Source organism: Cicer arietinum, chromosome 4 (genome assembly GCF_000331145.2).
Source record: "Cicer arietinum cultivar CDC Frontier isolate Library 1 chromosome 4, Cicar.CDCFrontier_v2.0, whole genome shotgun sequence".
NCBI lineage: Eukaryota > Viridiplantae > Streptophyta > Magnoliopsida > Fabales > Fabaceae > Cicer > Cicer arietinum.
Window position 1 is genome coordinate 22,544,543 of NC_021163.2, and position 19,029 is coordinate 22,563,571.

Below are 19,029 nucleotides of genomic sequence, written 5' to 3' on the forward strand. Positions count from 1 at the left end.
TTTGTTCCCAATAGATCTTTTTAATGTAACGCTCGTCGTTTTCTGTGACTTTCAAAAAAAAATCTTCATATTCTACTAGTTCGGCAAGGTCATCAGCACAATTTCCATTCTTATGTGCTTCTCCGCAAAAGTCACACCTAAGAGGCTGCATCGGAGGGATCTGAGGGTGATGTTTTAAAAATGTATAGCTCAAGATTTGTCCCTCAATCATGCGACATATACCCGATATGAGATAAGTATCACACTCTTCATATAATTGTAGTAGAATATCATCATTATAATCTTCCATGCTCTACAGTGAATAATTATCTCAAACAAAGAAGAGACAAACCACTAGACATGACATTAGCAAGTTCAACAAAAAAAAAATAAAAGAAAATAAAAAATTTTATTGCAGAGCAAAAAAATTTCAATTAAGTAAATAAATTAAATTCAATAGTGATATGGCAATCCCCGGCAACGGCGCCAAAAACTTGATAGCGTTTCAGCAAGTGTACTGAATCGTTGCAAGTAATAATAAAACGGTAGTACCGAGTGTCGAACTCAAGGATTGCGTTTTACTATTGAATTATATTTAGTTACTAAAATTGAACAAAAGATTCCCAAGTTGATTGAAATAATATTTAAAATTGACAGCAGCAGTAAAATTGATCCTTTATAAATTGAGAAAAATGTCAGGGATGAGTTTCACTTTGAATCCAACCTTGGAGTCTAATTTGATCCTAGTTACTGAATTCCTTTATTGAATTATTACCGAATTATCTTTATTATTCTTGCCCTAATGTCTTAGTGACAGAACCTTTAATTCCAAAGTAACCCCTAATTCCTTAGTGGATTTAAGATTAGAATTAAGCATTACAGTATAGAAATTCTCTTGTAAATTATTGCTTTGCAACTAATTTAATTGGTTTCATGACCTGCATCTATCCCTAGACTACAAATTCATGAATTTCTCATCTCAAGCATTCGTAAAGTCCACTTCCGTTTCAAAATACAAATCGTAGAACATTTTAATGTTGATCAAGCAATAAAAAGCATTAAGCACAGAGATGAGAAAAACAATTCAATAAACTCATTCATATAACTAGAAATAAAATCAGAAAAATAAGGGTTTCATCTGGTTACACTCATCTCTAACAAATATGGTTTAGTTACTCATGACAGAGATACAAAAGATAAGGATTAAAGAAGAATTACAAGAATAATTCATGGATGATTCTTGATAAAACTGCTTCAATGGCGTTAGAAACGGTCGTCTTTGAGTTTCTATGCTAGGGCACAAGTCTCCCAAGTTCCCAAGAGTCAAAAAGATCCCTAAAACAGTAAAAATCTGCGTTTTTATGGTTGCTGGTGCGCGTCGCGCGCCCCAGGCACGGAAAAACGCGCTCCAGGCACGCGTTGGCAGAGTCCAATCCTGATAAATGCGCTCCAAGCGCTCCAGGACGCGCTCTAGGCGCATTTCATCTGATGTCTGATATATTTTGCAGTTTTCGCATCTTTTGCGTCTGAATTTGGTCCCGGTGTCTTCATGAAATTTGTAGATATCGATCTTAGCTTTCATTAGCACTTGTAGTGACACTAATTGGACATCTAGAATTCCAGATATGGCTGAAATACTCCACATATATCATGTTGATTTTTCACCAAAATTCAGCACTGCACTAAAACAAAACGCAATGTAAAATTACGACAAATTCCTACTTAATCAACGAAATAAAAACAAAAAAACATTTTATTAACTCAAAGAACAAAAATCAACAAAATGTATCAAATAAATCCTTAATTTAACTGATGATTGAGGATAAATAAGACTAAAACAGTGGGAAAATATGCATATGATGAAGAGTCATCAAACTGCAAGAAGCTTTCAATGAACTGCATGATGAGTATGTAAATTCTATTAAACATTTGATAAGTACCAAGAAAATGCTTTAGCAAATGAAAAATGATCATAAAGAAATTGAAAATTTGTATGAACAACTGAAAAAGGATTCACATGACAAATCTGCAAGATGCATTGAACTTGAAAAAAATGTTGCATCATTAAAATCTGATTTATTGAAGTTCGCTAGTAGTGAAGATAAACTGAATGTCATACTTAGCAATCAAAGACATGTTAATGAAAAATCTGGTTTAGGATATAAACCCAATATGCATGTTAAAAGGAATAACACTAGATATAGTATTGGTTATATGCAAACAAGAAATGTCAAACATAGTCAAAAATCTGCTATTTCAAAGAATATGTATGACATCTTTACTAAACCAAACAAACATTCATCCTTTGATGGTACATGTCATTTCTGTTGCAGAAAGGGACATTTTGTTTCAAATTGCAAATTTAAAAAATTAGCTAATAGAGGATGGAAACAAGTTTGAATAGCAAAGAAACCAATTTTTGACACTAACCTTACAGGTGTGCTTGACATCCACTAAGCATTCTTGGTATTTAGATAGCGGATGCTCAAAGCACATGACATGAGACAAATCCAAATTCCTGTCCTTGACATTAAAGGAAGGAGGTTTTGTCAAATATGGTGACAACAATAGAGGAAAGATTATTGGAATTGGTGACATAGGCAATGAGTCAACTGCAGTAATCAAAAATGTCTTGTATGTAGAAGGGCTAAAACACAATCTGCTGAGTATAAGCCAGCTATGTGATAAAGACTTCCAGGTAAGTTTTTCATCACAATCTTGTATTATTGAGCATAAAGATGACAAACACATAAATTTAGTTGGTGATAGAATTAATAACATTTATATGTTAGATTTTAATTCTTTGCCAAGTACTATATGCTATTTGTTATCTAATTCAGATGAGACTTGGTTATGCCATAAACGTATAGCGCATATTCATATAGATCATTTGAATAGACTAGTTAGCAAACAGCTAGTTATAGGTCTCCCTAACAAGAAGTTTACTAAGGATAGGCTTTGTGACTCATGTGAGAGAAGCAAACTAGTTAAAACTTCTTTTCCCTATGGTCAAAACCAATAGGGTTTTGCAGTTAGTACACATGGACCTTTTTGGACCTGCTCAAGTGAAGAGTTTTGAAGGTATGGAGGTAACCTATTATGGATATGTGTTCGTAGATGACTATTCCAGGTTTTGTAGAATCTGAACCACTAGAACAACCTATAGCTGACCCTCCAACTAGATCAGACCTTGTAGAACCTATAGAAACCTGTGAGTTGCCTAAGGAATGGAAGTTCAACAGAAACCACCCTTTAGACAACATTATAGGCGATATCTCTAAAGGTGTTGCAACTAGGAGAAGCCTTAGTCAGTTTTGTAACTTTACAGCCTTTGTATCTCAGATTGAACCTAAGAACATTAAGGAAGCCCTGTTAGATAGTGAGTGGATACTTGCTATGCAAGAGGAGTTAAACCAGTTTGAGAGAAACAAGGTGTGGAGTTTAGTACCTAAACCAGAAGGTAAGCACATCATAGGAACCAGATGGGTGTTCAGAAACAAGTTGGATGAGAATGGAGTTATAACCAGAAACAAAGCTAGACTAGTAGCCAAGGGTTATAGTCAAGAGGAAGGAATAGATTTTGGTGAAACCTATGCCCCTGTAGCTAGGTTAGAAGCCATTAGAATCCTTCTTGCTTATGCTTGTATAATGGACTTTAATCTTTATCAAATGGATGTGAAAAGTGCCTTTCTCAATGGTGACCTTCAAGAGGAAGTTTTTGTTAGCCAAACACCTGGTTTTGAAAATCCTGATTTTCCTAATCATGTGTATAAGCTATCAAAGGCCCTCTATGGGTTGAAACAAGCTCCAAGAGCTTGGTATGAGAAGCTCAGCAATTTCCTTATTCAACAAAACTTTTTAAGAGGAAATGTTGACAAGACCCTTTTCACAAAGACTACTGGAAATGATATCTTGCTGGTCCAAGTGTATGTTGATGACATAATATTTGGATCTACTAACAATAAGTTGTGCAAAGATTTTGAAAATTTAATGAAAGGTAAATTTGAAATGTCAATGATGGGTGAACTATCTTATTTCTTGGGATTTCAAATTAACCAAAGCAAGCAAGGCATTTTCATTAGTCAAACTAAATACTGTAATGATTTGATAAAGAAATTTAGTTTTGAAAACCTTAAGTCCATTGATACTCCCATGAGTCAAGGAAATTACTTAGACAGAGATGAGAAAGGTAAACCTGTAGATGTTACTAGGTTTTGGGGTATGATAGAATCATTGCTCTATCTTACAACAAGCAGGCCTGACATCATGTTCAGTGTTTGTACGTGTGCAAGATACCAATCAAATCCTAAGGAGTCTCACCTTAGTGCAGTTAAGAGGATTTTCAGATATCTAGTAGGAACTAAGAGTCTAGGCTTGTGGTATCCTAAGGGATCAACCTGTACTTTAGTTGGTTACTCATATTCAGACTTTTCCGGATGCAAACTAGACAGGAACAGCACTTCTGGAACTTGTCATTTACTTGGAAACTCACTTGTGTCGTGGTTTAGCAAGAAATAGACTAGCATTGCACTATCAAATGCTGAAGCTGAATACATTGCAGCTGGGAGCTGCTGTGCTCAGATTCTTTGGATGAAACAACACTTATTGGATTTTGGTGTTGACTTGGGAACAATACCTATTATGTGTGATAACACAAGTGCAATAAGCATTACTAAGAATCCAGTTATGCACTCCAGGACCAAGCACATTGAAGTAAGACATCATTTTATAAGGGATCACTTTCAAAATGGGATCATTAAGCTTGAATATGTTAACACAGCTGAATAGCTGGCTGACATATTTACCAAAGCTTTACCAAGAGAAAGTTTCCTGCATATAAGGATGAAACTAGGGATCATTGATCCTAGTGAGGTCTGATCTTTGAACCGTTTCACAGGACACTTCTGGTGCTTGTAGTGTTTTCCAGTTAAATCGATTGGGTAATCGATTACCAGCTTGGTACATAGTTTATAAAATCGATTTGGGAATCGGTTGCGTTGGCCCCAGACTTCAAATTTCAGAAACTTTTTTTTACCTTGCCCGAGCGTCGATTGGGAAATCGACTAGTTCACCTTTCAACCTTAAAAACTTCGATTTGTCAATCGATTGAGTAAATTTGGACATCAATTTGGGAATCGATTTACGATATGACCGTTGTGACTCTCCTTTACTAGCCGTTGAATGCAATAATTACTAAATCGATTGAGATTACCCAACAACGGTAACATAATCGATTGGGCAATCGATTGACGCATCTGAGGGTTTAAAAAGGAACAGTTACCAATCGATTTCTTCACTTCATCTCTCCAGATTTCTCAAATTTTTCTCTGCTTCATCTCTCTACTATGTTTCTTCAATCGTTCTTGATTTACTATCTACATTCAAACACACTTCAACTTACACTTATGGCACGAGTTAAGCAAACTCAAACACGAACTCCATCACCATCATCTTCATCAAGTGGGCGAACCCCTTCACCTCCACCTACATTGACTAAAAGGGTTCCCATTCCTACTCATAAGATTCTTGCCAAGGATAAAAGCAAGGCACCTACTGTTAATCAAGAGAAATCCAAGAAGAGAAAGGAGCCACCCACTGAGACGCTTATGGCTGACGCCATGAAGGAAATATCTCAGAAGAAGAAGAATAAACCAGTTTCTTCTCCTCCACCTAAGAAAGCTCCTTCATCTAAGGATAAAGAGGTAGAAGCTACTATACCATCTGACTTTCTTAAAAGAAAAATCCATGAGGGTCGGACTCTGGATTTTGCTTACTTTGATTCAGAAGGATTCAGTTTCCAAGACCATTTGAGGTTTCATGGTCTTGAAAACTTTCTTTCATCAACTCTTGATAGTTATCCAAGGTTAATAAGGGAATTCTTCTCAACTTTCAAGCTTACTGAAGACGATTCAAAGCTCAAGTTAAAGGGAAAAGGATATCTATGTCCTTTAAAGATTTTTCTAATTTGTCAGGATTACCATTTCATGGAACATCTATAGATGGCAGTCTGATGCTGACACTGCTGACCAAGGATGGGAAACATCGTTTGATAGGTATACTGCTGTTAAGGATCTGATGATTGATGGCTTTGTTGAAACATATTCACTGCCTGCTGGTCAAATGAAGGTCCAACATCGAATGCTTATGTATACTCTGACCCGGATGCTTGTGCCACGATCCGGTAACCATGTTGTAGTCCAGAAGTTGGATATACTACTGCTATGGGGATTGTCCAAGGAACTCAGGATGAGCTGGACATGGATTGTGCTAAGACACATGTTGGAGGCATCACAGAGTAAACTTGTACTGCCTTATCCTCAACTGATTACCAAGATTCTGAAACACTTCAAGGTATCACTTGTTAATGAAGAATCTTCCAAGACCACTCTTATTTTTGGAGAATCAATTGTAAACCAGATGCAATTGAAAAGGTTACATGGTATTTGGATAAGACCACAGCCGAATGTTGAACCAGCTCAATCTAATCCTCAACAAGCTCCTGAAACAGCCCCTCCTGAGTATGTCGCAAAACTGCTGGTATTTATAGAAGTTCAGATGGCTCACAATGCCAAAATGCAAGAGTCACAGGCTAGAATGGAAGCTAATTTGAAGACTCTCCAAGCATCTCTGAACTCAGTTGTTCAGGATGTTGATGCAATTCCAGCGCATTTAGGCATAAAGCAGTCATTTGAAGATATAGCAGATATCGATCGGCAAGCAACAGAGGAACCAAACCCAACTCCCCTAGATCGTTCTGCAACTCACGTTGAGGAGACACCTGCTGAGGGTAATACAGCGGTCTCTGCCTCTCCCTTAGATAATAGTGAGGACCATCCCAGTTTAGGAGATTAGATGTTTAGGATCTTTGTTGTTTTGTAATGACCTGTTGTATTCTTATCTTCTATATATATAATGCATTAGCACGTTTATTCCATTACTCTCTGAAATCAATTGCCATAATCTGCTTATTTGTTGCTCTGATACACTGTTTTCTGGTTTCAACCCCCAGTGCTTATGTTTACTAACATAGGGGGAGAAAAAAAAATTTCTGCCTTTTTGCCTTAACTGACAAAGGGGGAGAAAAATTATAACTTGTATGTTACATGTTACACTGCTGCATATTTGATACTCTGATGACTGATAATGACTTATTAAAATGACTCTGATATTGTTGAATAGCATGTGTACTTATGCTCTGATCTGATGCTCTGATATTATGATATTATGATCTGATAATGGTACATATGATGCTATGAAAATATATCTGTTGTTAATATTATATCTTGAAATGCTCAACTCAAGTAAAAATTGTATGCTTGTCACTTCTGCAAAAAGGGGGAGATTGTTGGACTTTAGTCCTCTTAATCCTAATTTTGACATAATTAACAAACATACAATGTTCATACATCATATGATAAATCTAACATTTTAACTGAGTAAGATTTTAGGAACAACAACTCAACCCTACATACTTGAGACAATTGCTTGGAACTCAAGAAATCAACAAAAGTTGAAAATCTACTGAGAAAATCGATTAGGAAATCGATTTCGTAAAAGGGTTGTAAGGAAACATGTATTTTGTGGTTACACAATCGATTAGGCAATCGACAGGCACAATCAGTGATAAAAATTGTGCAAGTCAGTGGCAACCTGATTTGTATGCTAATCGATTGACACATCGATTGTGCAAATCACAAAGTAAAAACTGATTTAAACAAATCGATTGGGAAATCGATTGGGCAAGTCACAGGGACAATCCATTTACTAGGCTAATCGATTGACAAATCGATTGCTTAAATAATATTTCAAAAGTAACATGACCTGTGACAAACACAATCGATTGAACTCCCAGTCTTTTTAGAAAAATCTTTTTAGAAACAACTGGTAAGTCTTTTTAGAAAAATACTACCAAATCGATTGGCACTTCGATTAACATGAAATTAGGTAAGTTCCTGTTTTAAACACAATCGATTGGCAAATCGATTGAAAGAAATATTTGAAATCACAGGGAACTCTAAGTTTTTGGCCAAATCGATTATGTGTATTTGTGAATCGATTATGTGACTTAGTGAATCGACTAAGAAATCGATTGGTTTGATTTTATTATTGGAACAAAACACCTAACATCGATTATGCAATCGATTCATATAAGTCTGCACATAATTTTCTGAAAAGTGTATTTAAAAGAATCGATTGGGAAATCGATTAGTGTATGTAGTTTTGATAACATTCTGATATTGCTTTTTCAGATCAAGACCAAAAGATTATTCATAATCAATAAGAGAGCTGAAAAAGAATTCTTGAGAGAAAAAGACAATGATCTCACAAACACTCAAATGAACAACCAGATTATTGTGTGAGATACATTGATCAAGATTGAAGACAAACTCTGTATTTCTTTTATATCTTTTTGTAACAAAGTTTTGTAAAAAGAAACAACTGTGAAAAATCCAGTATGAAAACTGGTGGCGATCTTCGTTGATGTAAAGATCATCAAGAAGGAGCTGGACTTGATCTTGTGTGAGTCTGACGAGTGACTGCAAGGATCAAGGGGTTAAACAATAGGAAAGAGTCTGAGTTAGATAGATAGGTTTCGAGGTAGCTGGACAATCTGTAAACAAGTCTCATTTCTTTCTATTGAAGAAAAAGCTGAAATTCAGTTGGATTGTCAGGACTGGATGTAGGCTGTCATATTGACAACTGAACCATGATAAACCATGGTGCATTATATCCCTTATCTTTTTACTTTTATCTTGTATGCTATGTTATATTTCCGTTGTGTATAAATCTGAATAAATCTTGCATCGTATGATTGTATGTTCGATCTTAATTGTATGCTAGACGTATTCTGTTTTCTATATTGTTTTTAATTTGATAACGACTGTCATATTCTGTAATAACGAGGTCATAATAATCAACAACATCAACTATAGATCGAAATAAAGAGTTAATCCAAACTATTTCAAAAAGCATGCAAATAGTTGGACTTAAATATTGTCACCTTAATAGAAATTACCAATTTTTAAGCGCTATAGTTCAATTAATTTGCAACTCAGCCCGCCTTTGCACGTCATTTGCATGACTTTACAAATCAGTGGTCTTCTCCTCTCTGTAATAAAAACAGAAATCTACAAAATAAAGTGCTCTTCTCCTCTCTGTAATAAAAACAGAAATCTACAAAATAAAACATTGAAGAGAAAAATAAGAAAGTTAATCAAAACACATTCAAAAGAAAAAGAAAGATTCTAAACAACATTAATAGAAATTAAACATTTTTACAAGTTGAATTTAAATTTAGGTTTTATTTTTGATTTTATGGGTTTTGATTTCTAATTTTATGAAAAAGATGAACAACGTTAACAATTTTTATTTGAATTTTTACTTTTTATATAAATTAATTAAAAACTATAATTAGTTGCTGTAGATTTGTTGCTGCTGAAATGTTATGCATATGTCACCAACTTATGAGACACGTAAAATTCTTTTAATGGAGTTAATTAATGTAAATTAAAAAAAAAACCACATCGTGTATGTTTTGAGATTTAAAGGGACAACTCATAAACAAAACTTAAACTACTAATTTGAAATATGCAAACCCTAAGTTCTATACATCCATCCTATACATCAAAAATTGAATTGCACGATGACAAACCTGCTCACTTTGTTCTCACTTTGTTCTTTTTCTTTTTTTACATTATTGGTAATTACTATTAAGGTGACAATATTTATGTCATTCTATTTCCATGTTTTTTTGAAATAGTTTGGATTAACTATTGATAAGGTAATATATTGTTGTATAAGATAAGTGTAACGCCCCGTTTTTCAAAGCGAGGGTGTATTTTTTTTTTCAAAAGAAATTAAACTAAAACAGAGAAATAAACGAGGAAATGTCTTTGGATAAATAATTGAGTCATTATAATTTACAAGCAGCGGAAAAGTTTCTCCAAATATAAATCCAAAACACTTACACAACAACAAATGGTACATGGAACCCATTCAAATAAGGTGTCAAACTGACAATATTAGTATAAGTACAGTTTTCCAAATTAAAATACTCCAACCCAAAAAGAAGGACGTCTAGTCCCTATACATCAACCTAATCTGATCATCCTACCAAAAAACTATACACCCCGAGTGATCTCCACGCGCCCTGTGAGATCCTCCTAACGTAGCTCCAGTCAAGCATTCCCATTCGTAGGGTACGAACCGGTAGGATCGTCCTGGCTCTCATCTGAGGGCAAAGCCCAGATTTCCACAATAGTTGTAAAGGGTCACCAACCGAAATTAACAGTTAACACATAACATTTAAGTTTTTAAATGCACAAAATAACCTTTCAACTAAGCATGCACCTTAAAAGGATTTTCCATATGCTAAAAGTTCATATAACACATGCCAAATAACAATGAAAACAAAATAAGATTCTCAATCCATCAAGTAATACATGACTAACCAAGACATTGATAAATCAATGAGCAATCTGTTATCTAACTCAAAATAAGAATTTCTACTAAGCCAATCGATTGGGCAATCGATTTCCTGAAGGTTTTTAGTGAAATTTGAATTCTGGGCTTAATTCAATCGATTGGGCAATCAATTGACAGCATATCTCAGCCCCTGACTTAAATTCAATCGATTTCCAAATCGATTTTTGCTGAATTCCTGCATGGCCAAATCGATTGGGAAATCGATTTTATAAATAGTTGAGCCCCTGTAACTTCCCAAATCGATTGGGAAATCGATTTCCCTACTTATTCTTTCAAAAATACTTAAACTAATTCAATCACACTCACACATAACTCCAAAACTTAACACTTAGCAATTCCCACACAATCACCACGACGAATTGGTTTTCGAAACAGTTTTACAATCCATCGCACTCACACACGATAATCAATACATAACACTTAGCAATTCCAACACAATTACCACAACAATTCCAATTCAAACCACTCAATCATATACTTGATTCAAACACGACTCGTGTGCCAAGCACCCTAATGCAATGCGTATATGCCAAAATGCATGGACTCGGAATTCCAAACCAAAACCCTCCTCGAAGGGCCGTAAATCATAATTGTACCGCCTATCGCAGGCCAAAGTACCAATTACCAAGGTGCCACCTATCACGGGTCTGCACGATTTACTAAAAAGCGTAAACCATAAACGTACTGCCTATCACGGGCCCGTATCGTTTACCAAGGTGCCACCTATCACGGGTCTGCACGATTTACTAAAAAGCGTAAACCATAAACGTACTGCCTATCACGGGCCCGTATCGTTTACCAAGGTGCCACCTATCACGGGTCTGCACGATTTACTAAAAAGCGTAAACCATAAACGTACTGCCTATCACGGGCCCGTATCGTTTACCAAGGTGCCACCTATCACGGGTCTGCACGATTTACTAAAAAGCGTAAACCATAAACGTACTGCCTATCACGGGCCCGTACCGTTTATCGAGGTGCCACCTATCACGGGTCTGCACGATTTACTAAAAAGCGTAAACCATAAACGTACTGCCTATCACGGGCCCGTATCGTTTACCAAGGTGCCACCTATCACGGGTCTGCACGATTTACTAAAAAGCGTAAACCATAAACGTACTGCATATCACGGGCCCGTATCGTTTACCGAGGTGCCACCTATCACGGGTCTGCACGATTTACTAAAAAGCGTAAACCATAAACGTACTGCCTATCACGGGCCCGTACCGTTTATCGAGGTGCCACCTATCACGGGTCTGCACGATTTACTAAAAAGCGTAAACCATAAACGTACTGCCTATCACGGGCCCGTACCGTTTATCGAGGTGCCACCTATCACGGGTCTGCACGATTTACTAAAAAGCGTAAACCATAAACGTACTGCCTATCACGGGCCCGTACCGTTTATCGAGGTGCCACCTATCACGGGTCTGCACAATTTACAAAAAAGCGAAAACCATAAACGTACTGCCTATCACGGGCCCGTACCGTTTATCGAGGTGCCACCTATCACGGGTCTGCACAATTTACAAAAAAGCGAAAACCATAAACGTACTGCCTATCACGGGCCCGTATCGTTTACCGAGGTGCCACCTATCACGGGTCTGCACAATTTACAAAAAAGCGAAAACCATAAACGTACTGCCTATCACGGGCCCGTATCGTTTACCGAGGTGCCACCTATCACGGGTCTGCACAATTTACAAAAAAGCGAAAACCATAAACGTACTGCCTATCACGGGCCCGTACCGTTTATCGAGGTGCCACCTATCACGGGTCTGCACAATTTACAAAAAAGCGAAAACCATAAACGTACTGCCTATCACGGGCCCGTACCGTTTATCGAGGTGCCACCTATCACGGGTCTGCACAATTTACAAAAAAGCGAAAACCATAAACGTACTGCCTATCACGGGCCCGTATCGTTTACCGAGGTGCCACCTATCACGGGTCTGCACAATTTACAAAAAAGCGAAAACCATAAACGTACTGCCTATCACGGGCCCGTACCGTTTATCGAGGTGCCACCTATCACGGGTCTGCACAATTTACAAAAAAGCGAAAACCATAAACGTACTGCCTATCACGGGCCCGTACCGTTTATCGAGGTGCCACCTATCACGGGTCTGCACAATTTACAAAAAAGCGAAAACCATAAACGTACTGCCTATCACGGGCCCGTATCGTTTACCGAGGTGCCACCTATCACGGGTCTGCACAATTTACAAAAAAGCGAAAAGAAACGAAGCTTAGATCTAGGAGAAACAGAGGGGTTTGTGTTTGAATCTCTAATACCGTTTTTCTTCGTTTTCGAATCAAAGAGGAAGAGTGAAGTTAAGAAATCCTTATCCTAACACTCACCAAGCTTTGGGTTTCTAAACTTGAAGAAAGAAAGCAAAGAAGGACGAAAATGGAGGAGAAGAAGGAAATTGGTGCGCGTGAGTGACAGAGGAAGAAGATGGAAAAATCAGATTTTCCTTCCTTTCTTTTTCTTTCCTTTGTTTTTCCTTTCTTCCTTTTTCCTTCTTTCCTTTTTATATCCTTTTCTTTTCCCTTTCCTTCCTTCTATTTTCCTTTCTTTTTCCCTCCAACCAAACATAATTATATATTAAATATAACTTAACAAATATCTCAAAATATCTAGATATTTGTTAAATTACCATTTCACCCGTAACGCATTAAATTCTCCGTAAAGGATTCACCGCAGTTAATTTAATTTATTCATCGATGAGTAATTCCAAACGGCATCAAAATAACTTTTTGATCATATAAACTTCAAAATATTATTAACTTTGGCTAAAAAGCCTTCGAGCCCAAAATCCAAAATACATAAAAATACATAAAGTGTACTTTAAAATTATGGGTCTTACAATAAGATACTGTTGGTCTATGTCAAGCAACTTCTTTCCACAGAACTAAAAGGGGAATTAGGGTAGAGATTGCACTTGGGTTTTTTTTGTTGGGCCTATGTGAATCATTAAATGGGCTATGTTTTATGGGAATAAAGGACTAAAGGTTTGGAAACAAAAAAGAGAGGCTAAAATAGATTTGTTAAAATAGAGTCATACTTATCTAATAAGCATATTATATAAATAAAAAATAACTAAACTATATCTATAATACAATTTTTACTGTAATTTTCATTTTGGTAATATCTTAGAATTTTTGTTATACTATATTTTACGATTTTTTTGATCCCTCCTCAATGTTTGGTAGAATCTCATTTATGACAATATTGTTGAGAACTATAACGATGGAGAAAATGGAAGAAAGACATCAATGTGAAAAACATTAAAACAATGGAGAAACATGTTGTTGAACAAAAAGTTGAAGCAAGACATCATTGTGAAAAACATTAAAACAATGGAGAAACGTGTTGTTGAATATAAGAGCTAACTTGCAAAATGGTCTTTACAAAGATAAAAAAGTTAGAAATATTGAAAATAATTAAATATATTTTACTACTATAAAATTTCAACGTTTTAATTTTATTTTTTATAATTTTTATTTAACTTTTTAAGTCATAAAAAATGCAAAATGATCTATACTAAAAAATGTGTTTTGAAGCGTTAATTCAAGATTTAAAAGTTGTTCATAAAACTTTAATGAAAATACCTAAACTTTTAGGAAAAATGATTTGAAGTGAACTTGATAATTTTGTATTAAAATTTGAATGATTAGATTTTCAAAACAACTATTTTAAAATTACTAATTAATACAAAAAATTATTTGTTATTATTATTTTAAAACCATTATTATTATTATTATTATTTAATATTTTACAATAAAAGAGATAATTGGTGAATTATTTTTGAATAAAAGCAAATAGAATTTACGATATACATTTGCTAAAAGAATGTAAAATTTAGGGAGTACACAAAAGTATTTATGCATTTCGAAGACATAGATAATGGATAAACAATGTTGAAAGTGTGTGTTTTCTCAATGCATCAAATTTGATATTGAATGTCTCATAACTTATTCATCGGAGAAAGGTAAGATATTGGTTTATAAGGTGGATGTATAGAACTTATGGTTTTCTCAATGGATGTATCTCTTTTATTGTCAAAATTTACCACCACATGCGCAAACTGTTGTCTGTTCGAGTCTAAGCTAAGTGGTGTATTATTGCTTTGTATTTATATATATATATATATATATATATATATATATATATATTATTTATTTTAATAATAAATGGATGCGTTTTTACCTCACTGATACGTTGATTACATAATTTCTTGAAACTGAGTCAACATTCAACATTTGATTCATGCATCTGTTTATTTTCCGGTCAAAAAACCTAGTAAAGTTAGGAGCACATGTTTCTGTGGATCTGACCTAATGAATCATACTTTTTTCTCTAATCTGATTGCAGATTTCCTCTATAAATAGAGTGTTCTCCTCAGTTGAAAAAGCACACCAAAAATATATTTTTGCTATACAAATAAATATATAGAATTAAAATTAAATAAACCTAAGAAGATACAATTGGACTATTTTAAAAAATATATTTTGAACATTAATCGTATAAACTTTGTCACACTTACCTGAAATTTAAGAAGAAAAATAAATTTTGGAGTAAGTTTTTGGTATTGTTTTTTTATTTACATACATAACAATGGGTATAGAACTAAGCCGCTATGTTTTTTTAAGGTTGATTTTCTCAAAAAAAATTGATTCACAATTAATGAATTTTGTCTATTGGATAACATTGAGAACTAAACATGAATAAGTATAAAACGAATTTGATCGACACTCTTCATTACAGTAGCTTGTAGTTAGTAATGATAGATTTGTATAACCTCTATAAAATAGAGGTCGAAAGGTAAACCCATTTGTTTATTGTTTAATACTTGAACTATCTCAAATCATGTCATAAATATAAGTTTAAATGGTAAGAAAAATAATTAGATATAAACAAATAATTAACATACATGTATCTTTGATCCTTCAAAAATTTTGTATGAATTTTGTTGTGAATTATTTTTACTCGTGAATTTGTTTTCAAATTGAAGAATATTGACAATGGAGTAAAAAAAAAGGAGTTTATATATTTTATTTTATCTGTCAATTCGTATATGAAGTATGATATACGATAAGACACATAAAAAGTGTTTATAAAAAAAAAATAAAATTAAAAATATCACAAAGTTGATTTTGAGGATAAAAATGTTGCAAGGAATAATTTTTTTAGTTTTGTAATGTTGTTATAGGACTTGTGGTTACATGAAGAATAAAAGAATCAATTTTTTTCTCACAAATCTTAACAAATAGTAACATAAATAGATTATTAACTAAAATTTGTTTAAAAAATAGAATCTTTAAAAATGACAAACAAAAGTTATTAGTTAAAAATGAAATGTTTAAAAAGAACAAAAAGATCAAACTTTTTTTTCACAAATCTTAACAAATCGTGACGACGAACACATTATGAACTAAGATTTGTTTAAAATAGAAGCTTAAAATGAAAAACAAAAAGTTATTTATTAAAATGGAAGCTTTGTAAAGATGAAAACTTTAAAAATATTGCTTTTGAAGAAGCCTCCTTCCTTGAATTGACGAAAAACGGTTTTGATATTGAATTAAGAGAAGAAGAATTATATGAATTGAAAAACCTTGAAAATTAGGAAAATGACCCAAGTCTTACATATATACAAATAGAACCAAAATTAATAGACCTTATAAAAAACCTAAACTTAATTATGTTATTAGTGGAGATAAACTAAGGTTAACTTATATTTAATACTCCCTCTCAAACTGGACGATGCACATCAAATAGACCAATCTTGGACAACAGTTGCATGAAAGCTGGTTTCATTAGAGGCTTCATTAACAAGTCTGCTATTTGAGCAGCAGACGATATAAGGAATAACTTTATGATGCCAAGACCAATTTTCTCACGAACGATATGACAATCAATTTTTATATGTTTGGTTCGTTCATGAAATATTGGATTGTGAGCCAAGTAAATTGATGACTGGTTGTCACAGTAAACAAACGTTGGTTTGCTGAAAGTAATGTGAAGATCTTTGAAGAGGTAGTGCAGCCATTGTATTTCACAAGTTAGGCTGGCCAAGGCATGATATTCGGCCTCAAAACTGGACCTTGAAACAGTAGATTGTTTCTTTGATTTCCAAGAGATTAAAGACGAGCCTAAGAAGATAACATAGCCTGTGACAGATTTTCTAGTGTTTGGACACGTAGTCCAATTAGAGTCTGCAAAACCAGAAAGACATAAATCAGTGGAAGAGGAATAAAATAAGCCCTTTGCAGGACAAGATTTTAAACACTGTAGGATGCGAGTTGCAGCCTAATAATGGACAAGTCGAGTTTGGGAGACATGTTGACTCAGCTACTGAACAAAAAATGCTATGTCGGGCCGAGTTGTAGTAAGATAAATAAGTTTCCCAATGAGTCTCCTAAATTGAGTAATATCTTCATAAAAAGGAGAATCAATACAATGTAATTTCAGAGAAGAATCATAAGGAGTATTAGATGGTTTGGTGGCTAGATGGCCAATATCATCTAATAGTTCTAGTGTATATTTGCGTTGGTTAATAACAATACCATTTGGTGATCTAGCAACTTCAATGCCAAGGAAATATCTAAGACAACCTAGATCCTTGATTTTTAATTTTACATTTAAAAACGATTTTACCTATTGAATTTCATTGTAGTCATTACCTGTGAGCACTATGTCATCAACATATATAATCAATGCAGTGAAATGATAATTAAAATGTTTTGTAAATAAAGAAAAATCAACATTTGAGTGAGTATAACCAAGAGAGGTAAGGGAGTCAGAAAGTTTGGAGTACCATTGTCTGCTAGCTTGTTTAAGGCCATAAATTGATTTATGAAGCTTGCAAACCTTGGTAGTTCCATTACTGTATAACCCGGAGGTATAGTCATATAGATTTCCTCATGCAAGTCACCATGTAAAAAAGCCTTGTTTACATCAAGTTGTTCTATAAACCAATTTTTAATATAAACAAAGGAAAGAAGAGTTCTTACAGTTGTTAATTTGGCAACAGGGGAAAATGTGTCAAAGAAATCCACACCTTCAAGTTGGGTGTATCCCTTGACCACTAATCTGGCCTTATATCTTTCTATCGAGCCATCAACGCGATGTTTAACTTTGTAGACCCATTTAGAACCAATAGGAGTCTTATCATTTGGTAGATCAACAATAGACCAAGTATGAGTAGAATCAAGGGCATGCAATTCATTATTCATAGCAATTTTCCAGCATCTTGTTTACATGCTTGAGTATAAGTCTTAGGTTCAATTATAGAAGAAACAGCTAAACAAAAGTTTTAATAAGAGATATTGCAATTATCATAAGATAAAACAAAACATAAAGGAAATAGATTGTAACACCCCGTTTCTCTAAGCGAGGGTGTATTTTTTTTTTCAAAAGAAATTAAAATAAAACAGAGAAATAAATGAGGTAATGCCTTTGGATAAATAATTGAGTCATTATAATTTACAGGCAGCGGAAAAGTTTCTCAAAATATGAATCCAAAGTATTTACACAACAACAAATGATACATGGAACCCATTCAAATAAGATGTCATACTGACAATATTAGTAAAGGTACAGTTTTCCAGTTCAAAATAACGTAATCCAAAAGAAAGACATATGTTCCCTCTATGTCATACTAATCTGATCATTCTACAAAAAACTATAGCTATACACCCTGAGTGATCTCCACGCGCCCCGTGAGATCCTCCTAACATAGCTCCAGTCAAGCATTCTCATCTACATTCCCGTCCGTAGGGTACGAACCGGTAGGATCATCCTGGCTCTCATCTGAGGGCAAAGCCCAGATTCCCAAAATAGTTGTAAAGGGTCACCAACCGAAATTAACAGTTAACACATAAGTTTTTAAATGCACAAAATAACCTTTCAACTAAGCATCCACCTTAAAAGGATTTTCCATATGCTAAAAGTTCATATAATGCATACCAATTAAAAATGAAATCAAAATAAGGTTCTCAATCCATCAAGTAAAACATAACTAACCAAGACATTGATAAATCAATTGAGCAATCTGTTATCTAACTCAAAATAAGAATTTCTACTAAGCCAATCGATTTCCAAATTGATTTCCTGAAGGTTTTTAGTGAAATCTGCACTCTGGGCTTAAATCAATCGATTGGGCAATCGATTGACAGAATAGTTGAGCCCCTGGCTTAATACCAATCGATTTCCAAATCGATTTTTGTCAGTTTTGCTGAATTCCTGCATGGCCAAATCGATTTCCAAATCGATTTCCTAAATGGTTTTGAAAGACATAATATAAAATCGATTGGCAAATCGATTATGTCAAATTAGGGAAGTCCCTATAACTCATCCAATCGGTTGGGAAATCGATTTCCCTGCATATTCTTCCAAAAATACATAAACTAACTCAAAATCATTTATACACAATTCCAAATCTTAACACTTAGCAATTCCCACACAATCACCACGACAAATTGGGTTTCGAAATAGTTTACAATCAGTCGCACTTACACACAACATCAATACATAACACTGAATCATAACTTGATTCAAAC